The sequence below is a fragment of the Pantherophis guttatus genome, chromosome 1, assembly GCF_059756535.1.
Source record: "Pantherophis guttatus breed Tessera chromosome 1, ASM5975653v1, whole genome shotgun sequence".
NCBI classification, from domain to species: domain Eukaryota; kingdom Metazoa; phylum Chordata; class Lepidosauria; order Squamata; family Colubridae; genus Pantherophis; species Pantherophis guttatus.
Window position 1 is genome coordinate 138,246,713 of NC_142063.1, and position 13,189 is coordinate 138,259,901.

Sequence of the window (13,189 nt, forward strand, 5' to 3'; positions counted from 1 at the left end):
GTCAGAACCTGCTGAAACTCACCTCTGCTGTGATAATGTGCCTAGTTAACATACATACTTCCAAAAATACTGGCCCTTGGTTATTTCATCCTTAACCTTTTTTTTTTTTATCATAACAAAGATCTTCTTTGTTTCTCATGCATAACCAGGACCTTCTCTGTGGCATCCTCTTCTATATGGAACATCATTCCCCTGGATTGGCCCCCATCTTGTTGCTTTTCTGAAAGGCCATAAGGACTTTGTCAGCAGGCCTGAGGACCCTAAATAGAGATGGAGCCAATCAAGTGGTTGATGTGACTGTATTTCTGCTGCTGCTGCTGCTGCTCTGTGTGTGTGTATGTGTGTGTGTGTGTGTGTGTGTGTGTGTGTGTGTGTGAGAGAGAGAGAGAGAGAGAGAGAGAGAGAGAGAGAGAGAGAGAGGGAGAGGGAGAGTGAGTGTCACCTGTATGGGATCGTGGAGGCTATATACATTTGTTAACAAATAAATTTGCTTAATAAATAATTAAATAAATACATTTATTTAGTAAATAAGTGAATAAATAATTTTGATCAATAAATAAAATTAACAGCAGCAGAATAAATATGGAAAATGGAACAGCAAGAAATTCCTTTTCCATGAGGTAAGGTGGGGCGGGGGGTGGGGGGCAAGATGTAGAAAAAGTCTCTCTAAAGCTTTCCAAAATGCACAAGGGTTCATGGGACCCCCATAAAGTTACCTCATTCCAATCAGGCCCCTCACCGTGTCATTCTCATCAGCTATGAGAAGAAAACCCCCTACGCCCAAATCCTTTCCCATCTCCGTCGAGTCATTACTTTTCTTGCACATATCAATCAGACAGCGGGGAGAAAGAGAATAACACAATGCATCCATGTTGGTGTTGGTCACATGTGCTTCAGTTGTACCCATGTTGTGTCTCTGACAGTGAGAAGATGACAGCTCTGTAAAAGACAGAGGCTTGATCGCTCATCGGCCCATTCAGGTTGTTTGCAGAAAGCCCAGGCACCAGAGAAAAAGGGAGCAGGTACAATTCGCAGCCTGCCATAGTTTGGGGGCAGGGATAATTGATGTGTGAAGGAAGAGCTTCTCTGCCTAAGTCAAACAATATTGTATATACTCACACATAAGCCCATCCGAAGATAAGCCCAACCTTAGACATTTTTGTATGTTTTAATTTTCGCAAATGACTTATCTGCAGGGGGCACATTTTTCATGGCATTTGGTTAAAAATTCAAGGGTCAGCTTATCCTCAAATGGGCTTATCTGCAAAATATATAGGGGATATTCAGGTGCTTTAGAAAAGCTAAGGGAAAAACCCTATCATACGTATTTGTGCAGAGGCCAAACCTGATTTTGCGGGTATATTTTGGCACCCAAAATGCTTGGCTTATCCATAAGCATATATGGTACTTATCTACATCCTGCAGTTATTTTCAGCCCTTAGCCTGGTTGGAAATAGGTGGTTTTGCCCTCGAGTGTACAAGTAGAAGCCAAAACTGTAGAAGAGATATTTCCTTGAAATTCATGTTTGACTGTAGACCCGCATCTATTTAAAATAGTGAAGGCATACTAATTTCAAACATTATACATGACGAGATTTCCTCTCCTCCTTCTTCTTCAAGTCTCCAATCTATTATCACATCTATTATCAAAAAGTTTCACTGGAAACTTTTTTTAAAAAAGAAAATTCCACATGACACAGTTCATCTTGCAGTTTTTCTTTCTTTTTTTTCTTCTTAACATCATATCTTCAAAAGGAAAGCACCCCTGATTTAATATTATTCACGGTCACTTTCTATTAGGGGATGTGTAACATGGTGAATGGTACCCAAGGGAACTGTCCCATGGATCCGTCACCACCAGGGAAAACATAGCGCTCAATTTGGTACGCGATATCATTGTCATTTTCTTCCACGATTAATCCCACTGTTATGCTCTGAGACATTATGAACTTCTAATTTCTGAGAGGGATGAACCAGACAGTCATTGTTATGAGGAGTTGCTTCACCATTGGATTCATTGTATCCATTTAGATTGTCAGCTTCAGAATTCCAGTCTTGAGGTTTATCGTAAAGATTTTGGAGTGAAAATAGTCTGAATCAGTGGTGGGTTTCAAAATTTTTTACTACCGGTTCTGTCGGTGTAGCTTGGTGGGCATGGCATGGCATGACTTGGTGGGTGTGGCTTGGTGGGCATGACAGGGGAAGGATACTGTAAAATCTCCATTCCCATCCCACTCCAGGGAAAGGTTACTGCAAAATCCCCATTTCCTCTCCATCAGCTGGGACTCGGGAGGCAGAGAATAGAAGCGGGCAGGGCCAGTCAGAGGTGGTATTTACCGGTTCTCTGAACTACTCAAAATTTCTGCTACCGTCTTGAAATGGACTGGTGGCCATATTTACAATTAAAATCCAGATACAAAACAGATATGGAGAAATTTGGAATCCAAAAAGAACTAAATCAGTTAGATAAAATTTTACTGGGTCCCAATGAGAAATCAATAACAAAAATTTATAACTTCCTATTGGCATATAAATTAGAGGAGGAGATAGTCAAAGAAGATATGATCACGTGGACGATGAACTTCGGATACCCCATAGAATTAAATAAATGGGAAAAATTATGGAAAATCAACAGCAAACTAACACTATCAGTACCGTACAAAGAAAATACCTACAAGATGTTCTATAGATGGCACCTCCCACCGGCACGGATCTCCAAAATGTTCCCCAATACATCTTCACTCTGCTGGAAATGCAAAGCACAAAAAGGGACATATTACCATATGTGGTGGTCATGTCCCAAAGCCAAACAATTCTGGAACAATATTAAAACCCAACTGGAAGAAATAACAGCTCAAAAAGTACCATTAAAACCGGAAACATATCTATTAGGCATATTTACATGTAATTATGAAAAAGAAATAATATATTTGATCACACATATTCTGACTGCCTCAAGGATCACTTATGCACAAAATTGGAAACTGGAAGAAGTCCCAACACAAGACAGAATAATATCCAAAGTCATGGAATGTGCCGAGATGGACAGACTCACCAAGGAAATCCAAGGAAAGGAAGAATCTGACTACTACCTGGTTTGGCAAAGGTGGTATCAATGATTGGAGATAAAAAAAAAACCAAACCAAAAGAGGATCCTAAAAGAGTAAAACAAAATTCTGTACCAAATAAGATTTAACAACGAATAACTAAATATCAATAAAATAATATCGTTATATAAGGCGAGAGGAAGGAATATATATTGAGGAATATAGGTTATTGATGTTGTAGGAAATCTGACATTACTTTTAGATGTCATTAATGTTATTAATGTTGTGTTTGTTTTATTTGTACTTGTATGTGTATGTGTATGTGTATTTTGTGTGTTTTTATATTTAATAAAATTTATATATAAAAAAAATTCTTCTACCGGTTCTCCAGAACTGGTCAGAACCTGCTGAAACCCACCTCTGGTCTGAATTCTCCAATTTAAAGTGAAGGTTTCTGTGCTACTGTAATCCAAATTGGACAACTTCAACTGTAGTTTATACATTGAGCACGTGTGCATGTTCAAATAAACATGGGAGTACATTTATACTTTTTCTAAGGACTAGAAACTTTTCTGTCCTTTTTAAATGAATGCAAATCAACACGAGATACTGGAAGTTATGGCCATTTCAAGGAATATGAAACACCCCAAGAATAAAGGAAGAGTTGATCACTGGCAAAGGAAAGGAAGAAAAGATTCTGTAAGTTGCATGCTAATTGAGTCCCTTATACTGAAATCCGGCTCAGATGGCAATTCCCTTCTTTTCAGCAGAGTTTCTTGAATTGCTCAACACAGATGCCGAAAATGAAGCACTTATTTGCTGACTAGAAAATCTCAGTTGAGGTCGATTGATGAAGCAATGCAAAGAAGCCTGTTCAGTCCTCAGATTGTGGGTATAGAATAGCAAACTTCATCCTCGCTACTTATGTATTCAAAAACCTGCAATATTTTTTTAAAAAAAATGTATTACTTAAGGTGCAGCATGCTTCACTGGCAATTTCTCATAGGATACCAGAATATTTTTACAATTAGTAGGACGAAAAACAGCCAAGATACAGACGTAAACACACAAATACATGGAGGGAGGGAGGGAAGGGAGAGAGGGAGGGAGGAGAGAGAGAGAGAGATGTTAAGGAAATTCAAGCCGTACCAAATATGTTGGAAGTGAGATTCCCATTGTTCTGCTACAAAATCTTAGAAGGTTGGGAATTAACTAACGGAACAAAAATGAAGCAAGAAAGGTACAGTAGCTACTTTCTTGAAAACAAATCCATTCTTTTTCATTCGTGCCATTTGTCTGAATTCTTCCTCCGGGCGAGCTGGACAGCTGCACCAGTGAGTTTTTTAGTCATGGGTTGTAAGCCCCACCTGGCTATATTTGTTTAGCAGACAGCTGGCAGAATGAAATAAAAAGGGGGGGAAAGGAGAGAATAGCAATGTAGGAACTGCATCCAAAACAAAAAACAATAGAGATTTTGATGTTATTGTTTTTTTAATTATTGGCTGGAGATATGCATATACAGCGGGGGTTGTTCATCCTAGGTTTATATTTCCAACCTACGTCTTCAACCTTTCCAAAATGAGGGTGGAAAGCTGAATGCTATGGTCAAGGTTGTGAGATCCCAATTATTATCAAAGAAATAGTTTCTCCTTCCCTCTTTTATTTAAGTTGATTTTCAGGGTTGTTGGTTTTTTTTACACCCAGAGCCATGTTAGTTTTAAATCAAGGTGGGATGCTTTATTGTGATTGTAAGTACGATCGTGGCTTTCTCATGGCTAAAGTGCTCCAAGTAGATTGCTGTATCTATCTCTCTCTGGGTGTGTGTGTGTGTGTGTGTGTGTTTCCCAGCTTAAAGATAAGAAGAAGGCAAAATTGTGGGAAAGGCATCCGTTCTGCATCTGTTTCTCTCACAAACCTATCAAATATCTAATTTTTGGCATTACTGCTGGCTCCAATGGGGGATGACATAAACCAGCTTTGTGGTTACATATTTCACTTTTAATCTCCCAAAAATGAAAATCAGTGCTGAAATGTCCCCTTTAAATGAGACTCCGTGAGATCTCCCTGCAAACATAGAAAAGGGCGTTAGTCTGATTTAACTTAATATGCAGCATATGTAGAAGCTTGATTTTCAACTGATTCAATGCAACAATCTGAGCTAAACCCCTCAGATTTTTAAAACCATATTTTAGCCATTTTGAACAAGAAGATCATTGGGGGGGGGATGTCACAGTATTGAAGCAAATGGCGGCACAAGAACCAGCAGGCTAGCATTGTAGTCCATGATATTTCTTGTTCAAGTGTGCATTGTTTGATCTTAACACAATGCTTGGAAACTGTCAAACTGAGTAGCGTTTGCTTCGCTCGGTATCATGCAGGGATTTGAGACTATTCAGACATGAGTTCTTCATTATACGGATAAATATGGTAAGGAGACGTTGTTTAGAAGATTTGAAAAGAATATGGTTTGGCCTTTGCCCAGTTGGAGGAACTCCAGCAAGTGAAGGTAGTGATCCAGCAAGCCCGCTTAACTCCTTCAATTCTACTCCCTGAGGTGAAATTGAGAGAACAGGGGACATTTTTAATGGGGATTAAGTTTTAAAAGGAGTCACCACCCACACAATTGGAGTTTAAAGTTTATATTTACAATAGCTCTGATGGGAAGGGTTAAAGTACACATTGGGTCCTAGATGGGTGCTAGTTTAATTCCTCATGGTATTATATTACAGGTAGTCCTCAACTTAGGACCACAATTTAGCCCAACATTTCTGTTCCTAAGCAAGACAGTTGTTACATGAGTTTTACTCACCTTTATGATCTTTCTTGCCATAGCTGTTAAATGAATCACTGTGGTTGTTGTTAGTAAAGGTAAAGGTAAAGGTAAACGTAAAGGTAAAGTTTCCCCTCGCACATATGTGCTAGTCGTTCCCGACTCTAGGGGGCAGTGCTTGTCTCCGCACTGTCCAAAGACATGGTCATGTGGCTGGCATGACTAAACGCCAAAGCCGCTGTTACCTTACCACCAAAGGTGGCCCCTATTTTTCTACTTGCATTTTTTACATGCTTTCAAACTGCTAGATTGTCAGAAGCTGGGACAGGTAACGGGAGCTCACCCCGTTACGTGGCTCTAGGGATTTGAACCGCTGAACTTCCAACCTTCCAACAAGCTCAGCATCTTAGCCACTGAGCCACTGAGTCCCCTTGTTGTCAGTAACACGGTTGTTAAACTTCCTTCCCCATTGACTTTGTTTGTCAGATGGTCACAACAGGGGATCATATGACCTCAGGACACTGCAACCATCACATATATGAGTCAATTGACAGACATCTGAATTTTGATCACATGATGACCCTGAGGATGCTGCAACCATTGTGTGAAAAATGGTCAAAAGTTACTTTTTTCAGTGCTGCTATAACTTTGAGTGGTCGTCTCTAAATAAACTGTAATAAAAGTACAGGACTACCTGTACTTTTACTCTCAATCATACCACAATATTTGGAGGTTAGCATCTTCAACCCTGCCCAACTCAGATGCTGAGAATCTAAAACATTACATTCCAAACCAGGGGTGAAATGCTCCCGGTTTGGACCAGATCGCCTGATCTGGTAGCGATGGCAATGGGTGGTTCGGAGAACCGGTAGCAAAAATCCCTGCCCACCCCCCATGCCCAGCTGAGTCACACGATCATCAGAGACTTTTTTTTTAACTTTTAAAAGCATTTTTTCTTTGGCCTTTGCTGAAGCTTTTAAAAGTAAAAAAGCTTTTTAAAAGTAAAAAAAAAAAGCCTCTGATGATCACGTGGCTCAGCTGGGATCGTCAGAGCCTTTTAAAAGCATTTTTTTACAACCTCTTCAGCTGAAGAAGTTGTAGAAAAAATGCTTTGAGAAGTAAAAAAAAAAAAAAAGTTAGCCACACCCACCCAGCCACATTACTCCCCCAGCTTTTAAAAGTAAAAGCTTTTAAAAAGTAAAAAAAAAAGCTTTTAAAAGTAAAAAAAAAAAGCCTCTGATGATCGCGTGGCTCACCTGGGATCGTCAGAGCCTTTTAAAAGCATTTTTTTTACAACCTCTTCAGCTGAAGAGGTTGTAGAAAAAATGCTTTGAGAAGTTAAAAAAAAAAAAGTTGGCCACACCCACCCAATCACATTACTCCCCCACGCCCACAGAACCGGTAGTAACAAAATTTACATTTCACCGCTGCTCCAAACATATCATGGGCCAGTCAACGCTCTTCTGCTCTTCCAGCAGAAATTTCATTCATACATTCCTTCAGTATTTCTGTAGGTTCTGTATTAAATGGAGGTGTGTGAAAGGACCCCAGAGCCCATCCAGAAACAAGACAGAACCCAAAACAAATACAGAAACAAGAAAAATATACTTCTCTCCCTGCCTCGCACATGTGTATTTGCCAGCAATTTGCAAAATAAGCAAATAAAGAAATAATCTGAGTATTGTTATCAGGGAATGCTGCCTGGCCATCAAATCACCACTTTTTTTTTTCATTTAAACTCCAAAATGAGGCCAGAGCTTTGGTATGTGCTTTTTATTTAAATAAACAAAAAACGGAAATTTAGTCATGCTTCGATCCTATTTCCTGATAAGGTAGCCTGGGAAATCTAATAGATATCTGGCATTTTTTTAGAGGAGGGGAGAGGGCACAGGAAGGAAAGGACAGAGGAGCGGCAATGCCACAACCACAAAATAACCCTTGTGCAAGATAGCTGGCCTTCCCAAAGCAGGGAGAAGATAATTGGGCAACTGACATTGTGGGAACTCCATGGCAGAGTACCGATACCAAATTGATTCATTTAAGCACCAGAGTAAGTTGGAGAACCATTTTTGGGGTAGTGATTAAGCTTAGAAATCAGGAGACTGTGAGTTCTAGTCCTTTCTTATGCATGGAGCTGGCTGGGTGACAGCAGTGGGTTGCCCTCAGTTCACACTGGTTCTATAGAACCGATAGTAAAACTGGCGGGAGGCTCCGCCCACCGATCCCGAAGTCATCAAAACGCTTCCGTGCATGCGCAAAATCTTCTGCGCTTGCGCAGAAGAGCGCCCGCGCCCACGCATGGCCCCACTGTGAACTGGTAATAAAGATAAGTAGAACCCACCCCTGCTGGGTGACCTTGGGCCAGTTACTCTCTCTCACTCTCTCTCTCTCTGCCCTAGGAAGAAGGCAGTGGGAATGACTTCTGAAAAACCTTGCCAAGAAAACTGTGGACAGTAGCCCAGGTAGTCACCAGGAATCAAGACTTGAAAATACACACCGGTAGTGGTGGAATTCTACCGGTTCTACAAGGTTCGGGCGAACCGATTGGGGCAGTGGTGGGAGGCTCCGCCCACCCACTTGGATGTCATCACGGACGCTCTGAGCATGTGCGCGCTCACATTTGTGAACCGGTAGTGAAGGTAAGTGAATACCACTACTGACACACTCACACACAAAAAGTGTCACAGCAGAAAGAAGTAAGCTGTTCTCCTTTCTCCAAATGTGATTTTAAAAAACCACACAGCTTAGAAAACGCGATTGCATTTGTGACACTGGCTTGAAGTGAATCTCCGATTCTTGGGGGAAAAACATCTGAGATACTAAAGAGCAAGACTTGAAATAAAACCCGTTACATAATTCTTCAGTTTCTTTCCCACAGCAAGAGCAACCCCTACACACACCCTTCATCTTCTTCCCTCTTTTTTTTTTTTTGGCTTGCTTCCACCAGTGCCTATACATCTCCACAGTGCATAGACTTCACGGAGCCAGGCATGATACGTGCATGTAAAGAGTCCAAAGTAACCAAAAACATTGGTATCCATATCAGATGCTTCAAAGGGAAGGAGGCTTTTGGCAAGCTTAATCCCCTGGGCTTGGGGAAATCAGTGCAGAGAGCAAAGAGAGGCAGTGATTGCAAAAGGCAGTGTATGTGTGAGTGTGGATCCTGCACACACACACACACACACACACACACACCAGAAACTTTGGGCTGCCATCGAAAAGCAAACCTGCAGCTACAGAGAAAGGAGGGTATCAGAGGTCACGCTAGACTTTGGACCCAGCCTCCTAGCCAACCAACTCCTGTTGCAATCCCTATTGCAACCTATGTTTTCCTTCCAATTTACAACAACCCATTACATCTACTTGGTCAGATAATTATAGGAATGGTATAACTTTCCAGTTTTAACTGTGACTCATTAACACTGCCAAACTTTGTGATCCTCTGCTTCCTCTCCCACACACAAATCCAGTCCCAGTCTTTTTCCCCTCTGCCTCTCCACCCCTTATGCACACTTATATGCACGCCCATGTGCGCATGGAGAGAGTGGGGGGGGGGACTAATTTGATATTTCTCAATTCTTTGGCAAACATTTTGTTAAGAGTCCATCAGTGTCTGTTCTCAATGAACCTGAAACCTCTGCCAACTTTTTTACTAAGGGAAACTGATTCTTGTTTACTCCTTTTCAGAATAAGAGAAATCATGATGAATTTTAATAGGCTAAAGCCCCCCACTGCTGAAAACCTCCCTCCTTTTGTTGTACAGGCTTTGAAATATATAAATCAAAAATAAGATTGGATTAGAGAGAGACTGAGACAGAGATATGCAGGAAGACGGGCAGACAGCCTTGACAAGTAGAAGGGAAGGGAAGGGAAGGGAAGGGAAGGGAAGGGAAGGGAAGGGGAAGGGAAGGGGAAGGGAAGGGAAGGGAAGGGAGACCTCCCGCAAAACACTTCCACAGATTGATGGCTGCCTCCCTCATTTATCCATTTCCTTTTCCCGATATTTCTTATCATAGAGATCTTTTACATTTTGTTATTGCATTGTGAAAAACCTCATCAATTATATTTACAATTTTTTCTTTAAAAAAAAGAAGAAGAAGAGCTCATGACCAGCAAAATTACAGAATGGGCTTTATTTATGTGTTGAACATCTATGAATACCTACACCTTGATTCTGTCAAGCATATACTTCTTACTCTTGAAATAGGCATTTATCAAAGCATTTATTTATTTATATTATTGTTATAGTTAATCTTCAATTTGATTCACTGCCTGGGACTGGTAAAAATGTAACAATTCAAGTCCTAACCAAGGACCTAAGAGCTATTAAGGTAGCATTTGAACATATACACAGTTTCGAGTAGGGTGGGTTTTTTTGTAAATTCAGGATATTCAGGTCTAATAAGTTCAAAATTTCCATGTATCTAAGTAGCCCTTTGGGTATTGCTCCAAGGGCTCCTATTACTATTGGTTCAACCATTGATTTCTTCCCCCATAATCATTCTTCAATTTGCAAATCACAATATTTTGCAAATATTGTTGCAATATTTTGTTATTTTTTTTCTAGCTGTTTCTCCTCAATTTGTGCATCATCTGGTATTGCAATATTAATGAACCAGACTTTTGTCTTATTTATTTATTATTATTGTTATTGTTATTATTGGTTAATCTTTAGTGAGATTCACAGCCTTTGAGGCTGGTTAATAGCTCAGCAGCTCGAGTCCTAACCAAGGACCTAGGAACTGTTAAGGTATCGTCGGAGGATGTAAGCTGTACCGAGTAAGGTGGTTTTTTGTAGGCTTATTGTTGTTGTTGTTGTTGTTGTTGTTGTTGTTATTATTATTTACTTTATTCATTAAACATGAAACTCAGTCAACTGAACATTCAAAAATGCATCACAAATACCATTGACTGGTTGATACGGGTTGCTGCCAGTGTCCTAGGTATCAACCAAGTACCTTCTTAAGATGTACAATGTTCCAAGTAGCACAGTGCAACATGTATGCTGGTTTGCTCCAAATGTATTGTTGTATGAAATTGGCTTTTGTTTTTCTATTTTGACTGTAGGGTTTTGGGAAAATTGTTTAGAATTTACCATGGTAGTATTTTGAATCACTGTGAGATGGCACACAATGGTAATGTATGTGTTGTGGACTTCTGCTATCCATCTTTCCAATATTCTGAAAGCTTCCCGGTTGCCAACACATCAAAGTTCAGTGAAGGTGTTTTCTTCTGATGATTCCCATTGATATTATTTATCACTGTCATTCAGTATTTAAGATCAAAAGACAGCAGAATCTGGGTGAGAGAATGGTACAATGAAAGAGAGACATTAATCTGCTATCTTGTAAATAGAGACATATCCCACCTACCTGAATTTCACCCAAAAGCTTAAGTATTTGAGGAAAAAAACCCTTTTTTCCCCCATTGCCAAATTGAAAGAAACCTGGTAGAGGAAAAAAAAAATTACGATGAGTCTTGACCTGCTTCATTTTTAAGGTATGACAGTGTCACGTTCACAGGCACAGAGATGGCTTAAATGCTGTTTCAGTCCTGGAAGAATAATAGGATTGTCACTGTTCTCTTTCAACCAGGTAGGATTTTAGTGCCTTTAACAATGTATGGTAAACAAACACAAAGCTTTTTCTTCTCCTTCGTCTCCATTCTCAAAGGTCATGATCTCTTCTATCTCTTCCTGGTGTACATGTATTGCAGCCAGAGCAGCAGGTCAAAAAGTTAAATGCACCCTGGAGTTGAGCTTGACTCCTGGGCATCTTAGAATTACAGAGGTGGGAGAGACCATTGAATCCAATGGGCTGGTCATTGCTGGAATTGCAAATTGCACATCTGAGACAGTGGACTTTCTGTGGCCTGCTTGAACACATTGGGAGGAGAGCTTTAAAAAAATAAAAAAAAATCTGTGTGCTCATGCAATCAAGGCCCTGCCCCTTTTAATTGTAAGCAACATATAGAAAAGTAAAGGTTTCCCCTGACCATTCATGTCAGACTCTCGGGAGTGGTGCTCAACTTCATTTCCCAGCTGAGGGAGCCAGCGTTGTCCAAAGACGCTTCTGTAGTCATGTAGCCAGTGTAACTATATGCTGAGGCATATAGAATGCGGTTACCTTCCCACCAAAGTGGTACCTATTTATCTACTTGCATTTGCATGCTTTTGAACTGCTAGGTTGGCAGGAACTGGGGCAGGAATGGGAGTTTATCCCATCACATGGTACTTAGGTCTCAAACTGACGACCTTTTGGTTGACAAGCCCAACATCTTAACCCCCAGGCAACCATGCTCCCTTGCAAGATAGATAGATAGATGATAGATAGACAGACAGACAGACAGACAGACAGACATCAAGATCAAGATCAAGATTGAGATTGAGATAGATATGTATATGTACTATATGTATGTATATATTACATGTACAACATGTAATATATACAGTATAGAGAGAGGGGGGGCTCGACATGTTGAAAGGGGCAGGATTCTGATCCCATAATCATCCCTGTCACGTTGACTTTGCAACACAGATACTGCAGCAAAGCAGACATCACCACCTCACTGAGTAATTCCTGGCTCTGTTAGGAATGTTTTTCTAACCATCAGTCAGACTTTGAAATCTGTCTTCCTGTAACCTGCTTTCCTGTTAACCTCTATCAATTATTTTATGTCCCACACAATAGAGAACTCATCTTGACCTTCCCCGTGACATCATTCCAGGCATTTGAAGACAGCTGTTACACTCCCCCTTAGTAGTCTCTTCTGGAGGTTAAGCATTCATAATGTCTTTGTGTAGCACTTAATTCCAGTTACCTGATCACTCTTATTGACCTTTGCTGGTCCTGTTCCAATTTCTCTGAATCCTTCTTAGAGTGTGGGATTCAGAACTACGGACAGTAGTTAAGATGAAATACGATTGCCTTCAATGGAAATGATACTTTAGCTGATGAACCTAAAAATGAACTTGTCTTTTTATAGACACGTCATATTGCAGGTTTGTAATTGATGACAAAGGGTTTTTTTTTTCAGCAAATATCACTAATTCAAATTCTAATTAATTCAATTACCTTTTCTAAGATTTGCACAGATTTCCATAAATACACTGGAAAACATACTTTTGTATTATGGAGACATTAAGATTTCTTGAATAGATTTACAAATAGATTTCTTAAATATTTGGTCTGGAATCTTCCCAGATATCAATATTTGACTGAAAACCCTTGTCGTTTGCTGGAGTTTCCTCTCTGCTACCTTTAAAAAATATATAGAAAAAAACATTTGCTCTTTTCCTTTCTAACTCATCTAGTTCTCCAAGATTTCTCAGAATTAATGCACTGATGTTCAGCAAGATGATCAGCTAGTTCCT

At 40.1% G+C, this 13,189-nt stretch overlaps 1 long non-coding RNA gene across 2 annotated transcripts in view; it reads left to right on the forward strand.

Annotated features, from left to right (window-relative positions):
- The first annotated feature begins 4,165 nt into the window (after nt 1-4,165).
- The window catches only part of LOC132710782 (uncharacterized), a 128,633-nt gene continuing 119,609 nt past the window's right edge, over nt 4,166-13,189 (forward strand). Inside the window, exons 1-2 of one of the 2 annotated variants that reach the window (XR_015731117.1) lie at nt 4,166-4,287; nt 8,217-8,456. This is a non-coding gene — a long non-coding RNA (uncharacterized LOC132710782). The remainder of the gene's footprint in view (nt 4,288-8,216; nt 8,457-13,189) is intronic. The other variant, XR_015731116.1, reaches the window with a different exon arrangement.